At 43.8% G+C, this 16147-nt stretch overlaps 1 long non-coding RNA gene across 1 annotated transcript in view; it reads left to right on the plus strand.

Annotated features, from left to right (window-relative positions):
• Positions 1 to 11: 11 nt before the first annotated feature.
• LOC130356203 (uncharacterized) overlaps positions 12 to 16147 on the plus strand; it is a 28523-nt gene continuing 12387 nt past the window's right edge. Inside the window, exon 1 of the long non-coding RNA XR_008888809.1 lies at positions 12 to 147. This is a non-coding gene — a long non-coding RNA (uncharacterized LOC130356203). The remainder of the gene's footprint in view (positions 148 to 16147) is intronic.

A 16147-nucleotide genomic window follows, 5' to 3' on the forward strand; every position in this document is an offset into this window, starting at 1 on the left:
CGGGAGTCGTAGTTCTGCTCATTTGTGTTGCAATCGTTTTCAAGTGAGAAAAACAAGTTTTGTAGTTCACCCAGTGCGAGCCGTATATCAGCTGTGTGCTCAAGGGAAGATAGAGGACAAGGGACAGCCATATACCTCAGTATAAAGGTTACCGAGTGATAGCTCAGTACACACACTGCAGAAACACTGCGGCTTGTGGTGATGGGGATGATATCAAGTTATGGTGTGGGGTTGTGTGCTTTTATGTGGGAGTGTTTTTGCTTTCAGGGTTTTTTAGGCAGTTCTTGAAACCAAAGCCAGCAATGGAATAAAAAAAGGAAAGGCTTAGGCTGGGTTCACACCACGTTTTTCATATACGGTTACCGTATACGGTTTTCTGCTAAAAAAACGTATGGCAAAAACCGTATACAACCGTATGACTCCAAATTAAAACGTATACGGTTTTTCCCCGTATGGTTCTATCCGTTTGCATCAGTTTTTGCCAACGGTTTTGCTATTTTGTTGGTATTAGTTTTCCAGCAATTAAATAAAGTTATTGTTGTTCTATTGAAATTCCAATCTGCGCATGTGTCAACTCCAAAAACGGATTAGAAAAACCGTGTGCAACCGTAATCTGAAATTCTGTGTACGGTTCTCATAGACAACAATGTTAAAAGAACCGCATACGGTTTTCCAACCGGAGGCAAAAACGTGGTCGACAGCGTTTTTGCCTAAGGTTGAAAAATCGGCAAAACCGTATCCGAGGCAAAACGGATGCAACCGTACACAACATTTGGAATACGGTTTACAATGCATTCTCTATGCATACGGTTTCGGATACGGTCGTCTAAGTTTTTTTGCGGAAAACCGTATACGGTTACCGTATTAGAAAAACGTGGTGTGAACCCAGCCTAAGACCGACAGAATGGCCGAGCGTAATAGGGCGTAAAAATGTATATTCCGCTGCAGCTGTTTTCAATGGGATTCTGCTCCGCCGTGCACACTGGACTATGAATGGATCAGAAATGGAGACGTACAAAGGAAAGACTAAGGCCGTGTTCACACGTGCGGAATTCCAGTGCCGAATTTCGTATTGGAATTGCGCCAGAGATTCCGGAACAGCAGCTGTGTGGAATTTCCGCACCAGATGTTTCTAGCATGGAAATTTCCGGCGCATTCCTGAACATCCGGAATATCTCCGTAGTGTGAATGAGCCCTAAGACTTTAGAAAACTGCATTCGAAAAACCTAAATGTGAGAACACAACCTTATTGGCCTCCAAACTGTGAACCTCCAGCTGTTGCAAAACTACAACTCCCAGCATGCCCGGACAGCCAACGGCTGTCCGGGCATGCTGGGAGTTGTAGTTTTGCAACAGCTGGAGCTCCACAGTTTGACAACCTAGGCTATACAGTGAACGACAACAATTGCTCTAAAAGAAATGTCAGATTCTATCTTAATTAAATTAACACTTTGTGGGTAGTCTTCCTCCATTACACATCCACATGGACACCGCCCGTCTCCTCAAGACTGAAGCTCCAAGGGGGGTTTCTCACACACACATCTTTTTGTCGCAGTTGTTTATTTAGTATTTTTAGAGATAAAACCAGGCGCAGGAAGGAGACTTAGGGGGAGATTTATCAAAACCTGTCCTAAGGAAAAGTTGCTGAGTTGCCCATAGCAACCAATCAGATTGCTTCTTTCATGTCTGAAAAGGCCTCTGCAAAATGAAAGAAGAGATCTGATTGGTTGCTATGGGCAACTCAGCAAATTTTCCTCTGGACAGATTTTGATAAATCTCCCTCTTAGTCCCTTTTCCTTCTTTATCCACTTCTGGCTTTGGCTCAAAAAAGTGAATGAAAATTTACCACAAATGCTGCATGCGAAATTCCCTTTTATTTATTTATTTTTTACTATTTTGAGGCTAGGTCCACACTTCTGTCTGACATATCGGTCGCCATTTTGCCGAAAATTGGTGGCTGACCTATACTGCAATGTAGGGCAGCGAATGCCATCCATTTTAATGACCTAGTTACTTTTTTTTTTTATATATGCGCTGTTGTTAGAGGACTAGATAACACAGCAGAGTCCGCTTAAAATAGTGCATACGTCCTGAACAGAGTCACTTGGTGAAATGAAATGAATGGCATCCACTGCCAAACATTACATTTTAAGTCTGCATAGTGTGGACCTAGCTTTATGGCTTGGAAAAAAAACTCCTAAAAAAAACTGCAAAGCTCTCCAGTATTTAGCAGCTGCTGTATGCTCCAGAGATAGTTGTGTTGTTCTTTCTATTGCTCTCTGCTGCCATCACTGTCCATGTCAGGAACTGTCCAGAACAGTTTGCCATGGGAATTTGCTTCTGCTCTGGATAGTTCCTGACACGGACAGAGGTGGCAACATGTGGTCAGACTGGAAAGAACTAGACAACTTCCTCTGGAGCATACAGCAACTGATAAGTACAGGGTGATTACGTTTCTTATCTAAGCAATTTACAAATCTCTATAACTTTCTGGCACTGGTGGATTTGAGAACTTTTGTTTCCCTCCAGAGTACCCCTTTAAAGGGTACTCCGGCCCTAATACATTTTATCCCCTATCCAAAGGATAGGGGATAAGATGTCTGATCGCTTGGGTCCCACCGCAATCTGTCATTCAGCACCCACCGTTGTAAGCTCTCCGCAGCGCTGGAGGCTCCAAGTGTGCAGCGTGACGACCACAGGGCCAAAGTATCGTGACATCACAACTCCGCCCCGTGTGATGTCACACCCTGCCCCCCAATGCAAATCTATGGGAGGGGGCGTGACACGCTGCATACTCGGAGCTTCCAGCGCTGCGGAGAGCTCCCAAAGGTGGGTGTCCCCAGCAGCGGGCCCCCTGCGATCAGACATCTTATCCCCTATCCTTTGGATAAGGGATAAGATGTATTAGGGCCGGATTACCCCTTTAACACATGCGTTTATTTATTAAGGGAAAAATATATGGAGGTCTTAGGGATGAAAAACACTAGAAATCTCGCTGCATTGTGGAAAAACTATTACTGACCCCTCCAAAAAATGCACCCAAATAAAGAAAAATGCCACAATAAAAAACATTGCATCAAAGTGTCTCACATAACCCTATTGACTCCTAGTTAACATCTGATTGCAGTGCATTGAGCCTATGTTCACACAGCGGAATTCTGCAGTTCCGCACAAATTCCCCAAGTTTGCAGCTGAAAGGAATTGCGGGGGAATATTAGTGGAATTCTGTGTTCTCTAAACACATAATTCTGATGAAATTCAAGCCCCATGGAATTCAATGGGATTCTGCTTGCAATTCTGCAAAAATTAAAGACTGAATTGCACTGTGTGAGTGAGTTAGCGGAATCCCATTAACCCCTTAAGGACCCAGCCATTTTACACCTCAGGACCCGGCCATTTTTTGCACATCTGACCACTGTCACTTTAAACATTAATAACTCTGGAATGCTTTTAGTTATCATTCTGATTCCGAGATTGTTTTTTCGTGACATATTCTACTTTAACATAGTGGTAAAATTTTATGGTAACTTGCATCCTTTCTTGGTGAAAAATCCCAAAATTTTATGAAAAATTTGAAAATTTTGCATTTTTCTAACTTTGAAGCTCTCTGCTTGTAAGGAAAATGGATATTCCAAATAATTTTTTTTTATTCACATATACAATATGTCTATTTTATGTTTGCATCATAAAATTGACGAGTTTTTACTTTTGGAAGACACCAGAGGGCTTCAAAGTTCAGCAGCAATTTTCCAATTTTTCACAAAATTTCCAAACTCACAATTTTTCATGGACCAGTTCAGGTTTGAAGTGGATTTGAAGGGTCTTCATATTAGAAATACCCCACAAATGACCCCATTATAAAAACTGCACCCCCCAAAGTATTCAAAATGACATTCAGTCCGCGTTTTAACCCTTTAGGTGTTTCACAGGAATAGCAGCAAAGTGAAGGAGAAAATTCACAATCTCCATTTTTTACACTCGCAAGTTCTTGTAGACCCAATTTTTGAATTTTTACAAGGGGTAAAAGGAGAAAATGTATACTTATATTTGTAGCCCAATTTCTCTCGAGTAAGCACATACCTCATATGTCTATGTAAAGTGTTCGGCGGGCGCAGTAGAGGGCTCAGAAGCGAAGGAGCGACAAGGGGATTTTGGAGAGTACGTTTTTTTTAAAATGGTTTTTGGGGGGCATGTTGCATTTAGGAAGCCCCTATGGTGCCAGAACAGCAAAAATCCCCCACATGGCATACCATTTTGGAAACTAGACCCCTTGAGGTACGTAACAAGGAATAAAGTGAGCCTTAATACCCCACAGGAGTTTCACGACTTTTGCATATGTAAAAAAATAAAATTTCACTAAAATGTGTGTTTCCCCCCAAATTTCACATTTTTGCAAGGGTTAATAGCAGAAAATACCCCCCAAACATTGTAACCCCATCTCTTCTGAGTATGACAGTACCCTATAAGTTGACCTGAGGTGTACTATGGGTGAACTACAATGCTCAGAAGAGAAGGAGTCATATTTGGCTTTTTGAGAGCAAATTTTGCTCGGGGGGCATGTCGCATTTAGGAAACCCATATGGTGCCAGGACAGCAAAATAACCCCCACATGGCATACCATTTTGGAAACTAGACCCCTTGAGGAACGTAAGAAGGCGTAAAGTGAGCATTTACCCCCCCCCCCCCCCCACTGGTGTCTGTCATATCTTTGGAACAGTGGGCTGTACAACATTTTTAATTTGCACAGCCCACTCTTCCAAAGATCTGTCAGACACCAGTGGGGGGTAAATTCTCACTGCACCCCTCATTACATTCCGTGAGGGGTGTCGTTTCCGAAATGGGGTCACATGTGGGGTTTTGTTTTTTTTGCGTTTGTCAAAACCGCTGTAACAATCAGCCACCCCTGTGCAAATCACCTCAAATGTACATGGTGCACTCTCCCTTCTGGGCCTTGTTGTGCGCCCCCAGAGCAGTTTGCGCCCACATATGGGGTATCTCCGTACTCGGGAGAAATTGCGTTACAAATTTTGGGGGGCTTTTTTCCCTTTACCTCTTGTCAAAATGAAAAGTATAGGGCAACACCAGCATGTTAGTGTAAAAAGTTTATTTTTTTTACACTAACATGCTGGTGTAGACCCCAACTTCCCCTTTTCATAAGGGGTGAAAGGAGAAAAAGACCCCCAAGATTTGTTAGTCAATTTCTCCCGAGTACGGCGATACCCCATATGTGACCCTAAACTGTTGCCTTGAAATACGACAGGGCTCCAAAGTGAGAGCGCCATGTGCATTTGAGGCCTGAATTAGGGATTTGCATAGGGGTGGACATAGGGGTATTCTACGCCAGTGATTCCCAAACAGGGTGCCTCCAGCTATTGCAAAACTCCCAGCATGCCTGGACAGTCAACGGCTGTCCGGCAATACTGGGAGTTGTTGTTTTGCAACAGCTGGAGGCTCCATTTTGGAAAGAGTGGCGTACCAGACGTTTTTCATTTTTATTGGGGAGGGGAGGGGGGCTGTGTAGGGATATGTGTATATGTAGTGTTTTTTACTTTTTATTTTATTTTATTTTGTGGCAGTGTAGTTTAGTGTTTTTAGGGTACAGTCACACGGGCGGGGGGATTACAGCGAGTTTGAGCTGCCGCGCAAAATTTGCTGCATTGCAAACTTGCAGCCCGATACTCACTGTAAGCCCCCTGCCCATGTGAATGTACCCTGTACATTCACAGGGGGGGGGACCTCCAGCTGTTGCAAAACTACTACTCCCAGCATGCCTGAGAATGTTTGGGAGTTGTGGTTTTGCAACAGCTGGAGGCACACGGGTTGGGAAACACTGAGTTAGGAAACAATGTTTCCCAACCAGTGTGCCTCCAGCTGTTGCAAAACCACAACTCCCAAACATTCTCAGGCATGCTGGGAGTAGTAGTTCGGCAACATCTTTAGAGCCAGATGTTGCCGAACTACAACTCCCAGCATGCTTGGAGTTGTAGTTTTGCAACATCTGGAGGACTACAGTTTGCAGACCACTAATACAGTGGTTCCCAATCTGTGCCCTTCCAGATGTTGCAAAACTACAACCCCCAGTATGCCAAAACTGTCCAGGCATGCTGGGAGTTGTAGTTCTGCAACATCTGAAGGGCCAGATGTTACAGCACTACAACTCCCAGCATGCCTGGACAGTAAGGGCATGCTGAGGATGTGTAGTTTTGCAACATCTGGAAGGGCACAGTGGTCCAAAAACTGTGGACCTCCAGATGTTGCTAAACTGCAACTCCCAGCATGCCCAGACGCCAAGGGCTGTCTGGGCATGCTGGGAGTTGTAGTTTACAGGGTCCTATTACAGCAATGCATGTCGCTTTACGGCGACGTGCATTGCTGTAAAGGGCCCAACCGCGGCTGAAGATCTACTCACCTGTCGCCGCCGCCGCCATCTTCCTCGCCGGGATCCGGGTCTTCAGGGACGAGGTAAGTACCGGGGCCGGTCCCCAGCACTCCCCCGTCCCCCGCAGCGTCCTCCGGTCTTCCTCCCATCCTCTCCGGACTTTCAGGGGCCGGGCAGGACGGGAGGAAGTAACCGCCCCCCCCTCCTGCGATTGGTCGGTTAACTAACCGACAGATCGCAGGGGATCGGAGGAGGTGGTAGGCTTGCCACCTCGCTCCTATACGTTAGCATGGTCCTGGCTGTCTGTGACAGCCGAGATCATGCGAAATTACCGGGCGGTCGGGTCCCAGAGACCCGATCAGCCCGGTATCGCCGCAGATCGCAAGGGCGATTTCCCTTGCGATTTGCGGCGATCGCCGACATGGGGGGCCTACATGGCCCCCCTCGGCGTTTGCCCTGGATGCCTGCTGAAGGATTTCAGCAGGCATCCAGTTCCGATCTCTGCCCGGCGAGCGGCAGAGACCGGAAAACGCCAGGACGTACGGGGACGTCCTGGGTCCTTAAGGCCCAGGGTGCGGGGACGTCCCGCCCAGAGGAAAAGTTGCTGGGTTGCCCATAGCAACCAATCAGATCGCTTCTATAATTATTAAAGAGACCTGTGAAAAATGAATGATTTGATTGGTTGCTATGAGAAACTCAGCAACTTTTCCTCTGGGCAGGTTTTGATAAGTCTCTCCCATAGACCTTAATGGGATTCTGCTAACTCACTGACACAGTGGAATTTCCGCAGAGGCAATTCAGTCTTTAATTTATGGAGAATTGCAGGCAGAATCCCACTGAATTCAATGGGGCTCGAATTTCAGGAGAATTATGTGTCCTCTGGACAGGTTTTGATAAATCTCCCCCTATGGGCTTTAGATTTCGGTAAAAATTTAACAGCAACATTCTTCTGTGGAATTCCACACGGAATTCCTTCATGACTATAAAAATGCCATGAACTTTTTATGACGTTTTTCTGTAAGTTCACCCCTAGGCCGGGTTCACACGGCAGAATTTCTGCACCGAATTCTGCATTAAATACTGCATGCATTTATGGCCAGTTCACTTTAATGAAATTCTGCAGCAGAAATTCTGCTTTGTGAATGGGACAGCGGAATCCCATTGAAGTGTATTGGCTATAAGTTCATGCAGAATTTTTACGCAGAATTTCATGCAGAATTCAGTGCAGAAATTCTTCCATGTGAACACAGCCTAAAGGGTATATTCACACGGCAGAATTTCCGCATGCAGAATACCGCACGGATTCCGCATGCGGATTCAGCATCAAATTATAGCCCAATAGACTTCAATGGGATACCCCACTTCCATTCACACTTCCCATTCAGCATACGGATTCTGCACGGAATCCGCACCGATTCCGCACAAAATCTGCACAAGCTGGAAACCACCTAAATGAATGCAAATGCGGAATTGCGCATGTATCGAAAGTCTGCCGTGTTAATATACACTAAGGGTATGTTCACATAGGCGGATTACCTTTGGAATTTCCGCCGCGTATTTGCTGCGGAAAATCCATAGCGGATTTTGCTGCCATTAACTTCAATGGGTAAGTAGAAAATCCGCAATAGAGGCAGATTTTTCTTTGGACCCATTGAAGTCAATGGTAGCAAAATCCGCTGCGGATTTTCCTCAACAAATTCCGCCACCGAAATTCCGCAGGTAATCCGTTCGTGAACGTACCCAAAGGCTATAATCAAACGGCAACGCAAATCTGCACCAATTCCACATTCATTTTGGGTGGTTTCTGGATTGTGCGGATTTTGGGTGGATTCCATGCAGAATCTAAGCGGCCATGAGGAGATCTGCATGTAGCCCAGCACATGTTTACTAATACACCTAGTTTTATAATGGCAGCATGTACAGTGTAATACGGCCATGAGGAGATCTGCATGTAGCCCAGCACATGTTTACTAATACACCTAGTTGTATAACGGCAGCATGTACAGTGTAATACGACCATGAGGAGATCTGCATGTAGCCCAGCACATGTTTACTAATACACCTAGTTTTATAATGGCAGCATGTACAGTGTAATACGACCATGAGGAGATCTGCATGTAGCCCAGCACATGTTTACTAATACACCTAGTTTTATAATGGCAGCATGTACAGTGTAATACGGCCATGAGGAGATCTGCATGTAGCCCAGCACATGTTTACTAATACATCTAGTTTTATAATGGCAGCATGTACAGTGTAATACGGCCATGAGGAGATCTGCATGTAGCCCAGCACATGTTTACTAATACACCTAGTTTTATAATGACAGCATGTACAGTGTAATACGGCCATGAGGAGATCTGCATGTAGCCCAGCACATGTTTACTAATACACCTAGTTGTATAACGGCAGCATGTACAGTGTAATACGACCATGAGGAGATCTGCATGTAGCCCAGCACATGTTTACTAATACACCTAGTTTTATAATGGCAGCATGTACAGTGTAATACGGCCATGAGGAGATCTGCATGTAGCCCAGCACATGTTTACTAATACACCTAGTTTTATAATGGCAGCATGTACAGTGTAATACGGCCATGAGGAGATCTGCATGTAGCCCAGCACATGTTTACTAATACACCTAGTTTTATAATGGCAGCATGTACAGTGTAATACGGCCATGAGGAGATCTTCATGTAGCCCAGCACATGTTTACTAATACACCTAGTTTTATAATGGCAGCATGTACAGTGTAATACGGCCATGAGGAGATCTGCATGTAGCCCAGCACATGTTTACAAATACACCTAGTTTTATAATGGCAGCATGTACAGTGTAATACGGCCATGAGGAGATCTGCATGTAGCCCAGCACATGTTTACTAATACATCTAGTTTTATAATGGCAGCATGTACAGTGTAATACGGCCATGAGGAGATCTGCATGTAGCCCAGCACATGTTTACTAATACACCTAGTTTTATAATGACAGCATGTACAGTGTAATACGGCCATGAGGAGATCTGCATGTAGCCCAGCACATGTTTACTAATACACCTAGTTGTATAACGGCAGCATGTACAGTGTAATACGACCATGAGGAGATCTGCATGTAGCCCAGCACATGTTTACAAATACACCTAGTTTTATAATGGCAGCATGTACAGTGTAATACGGCCATGAGGAGATCTGCATGTAGCCCAGCACATGTTTACTAATACACCTAGTTTTATAATGGCAGCATGTACAGTGTAATACGGCCATGAGGAGATCTGCATGTAGCCCAGCACATGTTTACTAATACACCTAGTTTTATAATGGCAGCATGTACAGTGTAATACGGCCATGAGGAGATCTGCATGTAGCCCAGCACATGTTTACTAATACACCTAGTTTTATAATGGCAGCATGTACAGTGTAATACGGCCATGAGGAGATCTTCATGTAGCCCAGCACATGTTTACTAATACACCTAGTTTTATAATGGCAGCATGTACAGTGTAATACGGCCATGAGGAGATCTGCATGTAGCCCAGCACATGTTTACAAATACACCTAGTTTTATAATGGCAGCATGTACAGTGTAATACGGCCATGAGGAGATCTGCATGTAGCCCAGCACATGTTTACTAATACACCTAGTTGTATAACGGCAGCATGTACAGTGTAATACGGCCATGAGGAGATCTGCATGTAGCCCAGCACATGTTTACTAATACACCTAGTTTTATAATGGCAGCATGTACAGTGTAATACGGCCATGAGGAGATCTGCATGTAGCCCAGCACATGTTTACAAATACACCTAGTTTTATAATGGCAGCATGTACAGTGTAATACGGCCATGAGGAGATCTGCATGTAGCCCAGCACATGTTTACAAATACACCTAGTTTTATAATGGCAGCATGTACAGTGTAATACGGCCATGAGGAGATCTGCATGTAGCCCAGCACATGTTTACAAATACACCTAGTTTTATAATGGCAGCATGTACAGTGTAATACGGCCATGAGGAGATCTGCTTGTAGCCCAGCACATGTTTACAAATACACCTAGTTTTATAATGGCAGCATGTACAGTGTAATACGGCCATGAGGAGATCTTCATGTAGCCCAGCACATGTTTACAAATACACCTAGTTGTATAATGGCAGCATGTACAGTGTAATACGGCCATGAGGAGATCTGCATGTAGCCCAGCACATGTTTACTAATACACCTAGTTGTATAACGGCAGCATGTACAGTGTAATACGGCCATGAGGAGATCTGCATGTAGCCCAGCACATGTTTACAAATACACCTAGTTTTATAACGGCAGCATGTACAGTGTAATACGGCCATGAGGAGATCTGCATGTAGCCCAGCACATGTTTACTAATACACCTAGTTTTATAATGACAGCATGTACAGTGTAATACGGCCATGAGGAGATCTGCATGTAGCCCAGCACATGTTTACAAATACACCTAGTTGTATAACGGCAGCATGTACAGTGTAATACGGCCATGAGGAGATCTGCATGTAGCCCAGCACATGTTTACTAATACACCTAGTTTTATAATGGCAGCATGTACAGTGTAATACGGCCATGAGGAGATCTGCATGTAGCCCAGCACATGTTTACAAATACACCTAGTTTTATAATGGCAGCATGTACAGTGTAATACGGCCATGAGGAGATCTGCATGTAGCCCAGCACATGTTTACAAATACACCTAGTTTTATAATGGCAGCATGTACAGTGTAATACGGCCATGAGGAGATCTGCATGTAGCCCAGCACATGTTTACAAATACACCTAGTTTTATAATGGCAGCATGTACAGTGTAATACGGCCATGAGGAGATCTGCATGTAGCCCAGCACATGTTTACTAATACACCTAGTTTTATAATGGCAGCATGTACAGTGTAATACGGCCATGAGGAGATCTGCATGTAGCCCAGCACATGTTTACTAATACACCTAGTTTTATAATGGCAGCATGTACAGTGTAATACGGCCATGAGGAGATCTGCATGTAGCCCAGCACATGTTTACAAATACACCTAGTTGTATAACGGCAGCATGTACAGTGTAATACGGCCATGAGGAGATCTGCATGTAGCCCAGCACATGTTTACTAATACACCTAGTTTTATAATGGCAGCATGTACAGTGTAATACGGCCATGAGGAGATCTGCATGTAGCCCAGCACATGTTTACAAATACACCTAGTTTTATAATGGCAGCATGTACAGTGTAATACGGCCATGAGGAGATCTGCATGTAGCCCAGCACATGTTTACTAATACACCTAGTTTTATAATGGCAGCATGTACAGTGTAATATGGCCATGAGGAGATCTGCATGTAGCCCAGCACATGTTTACTAATACACCTAGTTTTATAATGGCAGCATGTACAGTGTAATATGGGCCATGAGGAGATCTGCATGTAGCCCAGCACATGTTTACTAATACACCTAGTTTTATAATGGCAGCATGTACAGTGTAATACGGCCATGAGGAGATCTGCATGTAGCCCAGCACATGTTTACTAATACACCTAGTTTTATAATGGCAGCATGTACAGTGTAATACGGCCATGAGGAGATCTGCATGTAGCCCAGCACATGTTTACAAATACACCTAGTTTTATAATGGCAGCATGTACAGTGTAATACGGCCATGAGGAGATCTGCATGTAGCCCAGCACATGTTTACTAATACACCTAGTTGTATAACGGCAGCATGTACAGTGTAATACGGCCATGAGGAGATCTGCATGTAGCCCAGCACATGTTTACAAATACACCTAGTTTTATAACGGCAGCATGTACAGTGTAATACGGCCATGAGGAGATCTGCATGTAGCCCAGCACATGTTTACTAATACACCTAGTTTTATAATGACAGCATGTACAGTGTAATACGGCCATGAGGAGATCTGCATGTAGTCCAGCACATGTTTACAAATACACCTAGTTTTATAATGGCAGCATGTACAGTGTAATACGGCCATGAGGAGATCTGCATGTAGCCCAGCACATGTTTACTAATACACCTAGTTTTATAATGGCAGCATGTACAGTGTAATACGGCCATGAGGAGATCTGCATGTAGCCCAGCACATGTTTACTAATACACCTAGTTTTATAATGGCAGCATGTACAGTGTAATGCGGCCATGAGGAGATCTGCATGTAGCCCAGCACATATTTACAAATACACCTAGTTTTATAACGGCAGCATGTACAGTGTAATACGGCCATGAGGAGATCTGCATGTAGCCCAGCACATGTTTACTAATACACCTAGTTTTATAATGGCAGCATGTACAGTGTAATACGGCCATGAGGAGATCTGCATGTAGCCCAGCACATGTTTACTAATACACCTAGTTTTATAATGGCAGCATGTACAGTGTAATACGGCCATGAGGAGATCTGCATGTAGCCCAGCACATGTTTACAAATACACCTAGTTTTTATAATGGCAGCATGTACAGTGTAATACGGCCATGAGGAGATCTGCATGTAGCCCAGCACATGTTTACTAATACACCTAGTTTTATAATGACAGCATGTACAGTGTAATACGGCCATGAGGAGATCTGCATGTAGCCCAGCACATGTTTACAAATACACCTAGTTTTATAATGGCAGCATGTACAGTGTAATACGGCCATGAGGAGATCTGCATGTAGCCCAGCACATGTTTACTAATACACCTAGTTTTATAATGGCAGCATGTACAGTGTAATACGGCCATGAGGAGATCTGCATGTAGCCCAGCACATGTTTACAAATACACCTAGTTTTATAATGGCAGCATGTACAGTGTAATACGGCCATGAGGAGATCTGCATGTAGCCCAGCACATGTTTACTAATACACCTAGTTTTATAATGGCAGCATGTACAGTGTAATACGGCCATGAGGAGATCTGCATGTAGCCCAGCACATGTTTACAAATACACCTAGTTTTATAATGGCAGCATGTACAGTGTAATACGGCCATGAGGAGATCTGCATGTAGCCCAGCACATGTTTACTAATACACCTAGTTGTATAACGGCAGCATGTACAGTGTAATACGGCCATGAGGAGATCTGCATGTAGCCCAGCACATGTTTACAAATACACCTAGTTTTATAACGGCAGCATGTACAGTGTAATACGGCCATGAGGAGATCTGCATGTAGTCCAGCACATGTTTACAAATACACCTAGTTTTATAATGGCAGCATGTACAGTGTAATACGGCCATGAGGAGATCTGCATGTAGCCCAGCACATGTTTACTAATACACCTAGTTTTATAATGGCAGCATGTACAGTGTAATACGGCCATGAGGAGATCTGCATGTAGCCCAGCACATGTTTACTAATACACCTAGTTTTATAATGGCAGCATGTACAGTGTAATGCGGCCATGAGGAGATCTGCATGTAGCCCAGCACATGTTTACAAATACACCTAGTTTTATAACGGCAGCATGTACAGTGTAATACGGCCATGAGGAGATCTGCATGTAGCCCAGCACATGTTTACTAATACACCTAGTTTTATAATGGCAGCATGTACAGTGTAATACGGCCATGAGGAGATCTGCATGTAGCCCAGCACATGTTTACTAATACACCTAGTTTTATAATGACAGCATGTACAGTGTAATACGGCCATGAGGAGATCTGCATGTAGCCCAGCACATGTTTACAAATACACCTAGTTTTATAATGGCAGCATGTACAGTGTAATACGGCCATGAGGAGATCTGCATGTAGCCCAGCACATGTTTTACTAATACACCTAGTTTTATAATGGCAGCATGTACAGTGTAATACGGCCATGAGGAGATCTGCATGTAGCCCAGCACATGTTTACAAATACACCTAGTTTTATAATGGCAGCATGTACAGTGTAATACGGCCATGAGGAGATCTGCATGTAGCACAGCACATGTTTTACTAATACACCTAGTTTTATAATGGCAGCATGTACAGTGTAATACGGCCATGAGGAGATCTGCATGTAGCCCAGCACATGTTTACTAATACACCTAGTTTTATAATGGCAGCATGTACAGTGTAATACGGCCATGAGGAGATCTGCATGTAGCCCAGCACATGTTTACTAATACACCTAGTTTTATAATGGCAGCATGTACAGTGTAATACGGCCATGAGGAGATCTGCATGTAGCCCAGCACATGTTTACTAATACACCTAGTTTTATAATGGCAGCATGTACAGTGTAATACGGCCATGAGGAGATCTGCATGTAGCCCAGCACATGTTTACTAATACACCTAGTTGTATAATGGCAGCATGTACAGTGTAATACGGCCATGAGGAGATCTGCATGTAGCCCAGCACATGTTTACAAATACACCTAGTTTTATAATGGCAGCATGTACAGTGTAATACGGCCATGAGGAGATCTGCATGTAGCCCAGCACATGTTTACAAATACACCTAGTTTTATAACGGCAGCATGTACAGTGTAATACGGCCATGAGGAGATCTGCATGTAGCCCAGCACATGTTTACTAATACACCTAGTTTTATAATGGCAGCATGTACAGTGTAATACGGCCATGAGGAGATCTGCATGTAGCCCAGCACATGTTTACTAATACACCTAGTTGTATAATGGCAGCATGTACAGTGTAATACGGCCATGAGGAGATCTGCATGTAGCCCAGCACATGTTTACTAATACACCTAGTTTTATAATGGACAGCATGTACAGTGTAATACGGCCATGAGGAGATCTGCATGTAGCCCAGCACATGTTTACAAATACACCTAGTTTTATAATGGCAGCATGTACAGTGTAATACGGCCATGAGGAGATCTGCATGTAGCCCAGCACATGTTTACTAATACACCTAGTTTTATAATGACAGCATGTACAGTGTAATACGGCCATGAGGAGATCTGCATGTAGCCCAGCACATGTTTACTAATACACCTAGTTGTATAATGGCAGCATGTACAGTGTAATACGGCCATGAGGAGATCTGCATGTAGCCCAGCACATGTTTACAAATACACCTAGTTTTATAATGGCAGCATGTACAGTGTAATACGGCCATGAGGAGATCTGCATGTAGCCCAGCACATGTTTACTAATACACCTAGTTTTATAATGGCAGCATGTACAGTGTAATACGGCCATGAGGAGATCTGCATGTAGCCCAGCACATGTTTACTAATACACCTAGTTTTATAATGGCAGCATGTACAGTGTAATACGGCCATGAGGAGATCTGCATGTAGCCCAGCACATGTTTACTAATACACCTAGTTTTATAATGGCAGCATGTACAGTGTAATACGGCCATGAGGAGATCTGCATGTAGCCCAGCACATGTTTACTAATACACCTAGTTTTATAATGGCAGCATGTACAGTGTAATACGGCCATGAGGAGATCTGCATGTAGCCCAGCACATGTTTACTAATACACCTAGTTTTATAATGGCAGCATGTACAGTGTAATACGGCCATGAGGAGATCTGCATGTAGCCCAGCACATGTTTACTAATACACCTAGTTGTATAATGGCAGCATGTACAGTGTAATACGGCCATGAGGAGATCTGCATGTAGCCCAGCACATGTTTACTAATACACCTAGTTTTATAATGGCAGCATGTACAGTGTAATACGGCCATGAGGAGATCTGCATGTAGCCCAGCACATGTTTACTAATACACCTAGTTTTATAATGGCAGCATGTACAGTGTAATACGGCCATGAGGAGATCTTCATGTAGCCCAGC

The sequence above is a fragment of the Hyla sarda genome, chromosome 2 (assembly GCF_029499605.1).
Source record: "Hyla sarda isolate aHylSar1 chromosome 2, aHylSar1.hap1, whole genome shotgun sequence".
Lineage (NCBI taxonomy): Eukaryota > Metazoa > Chordata > Amphibia > Anura > Hylidae > Hyla > Hyla sarda.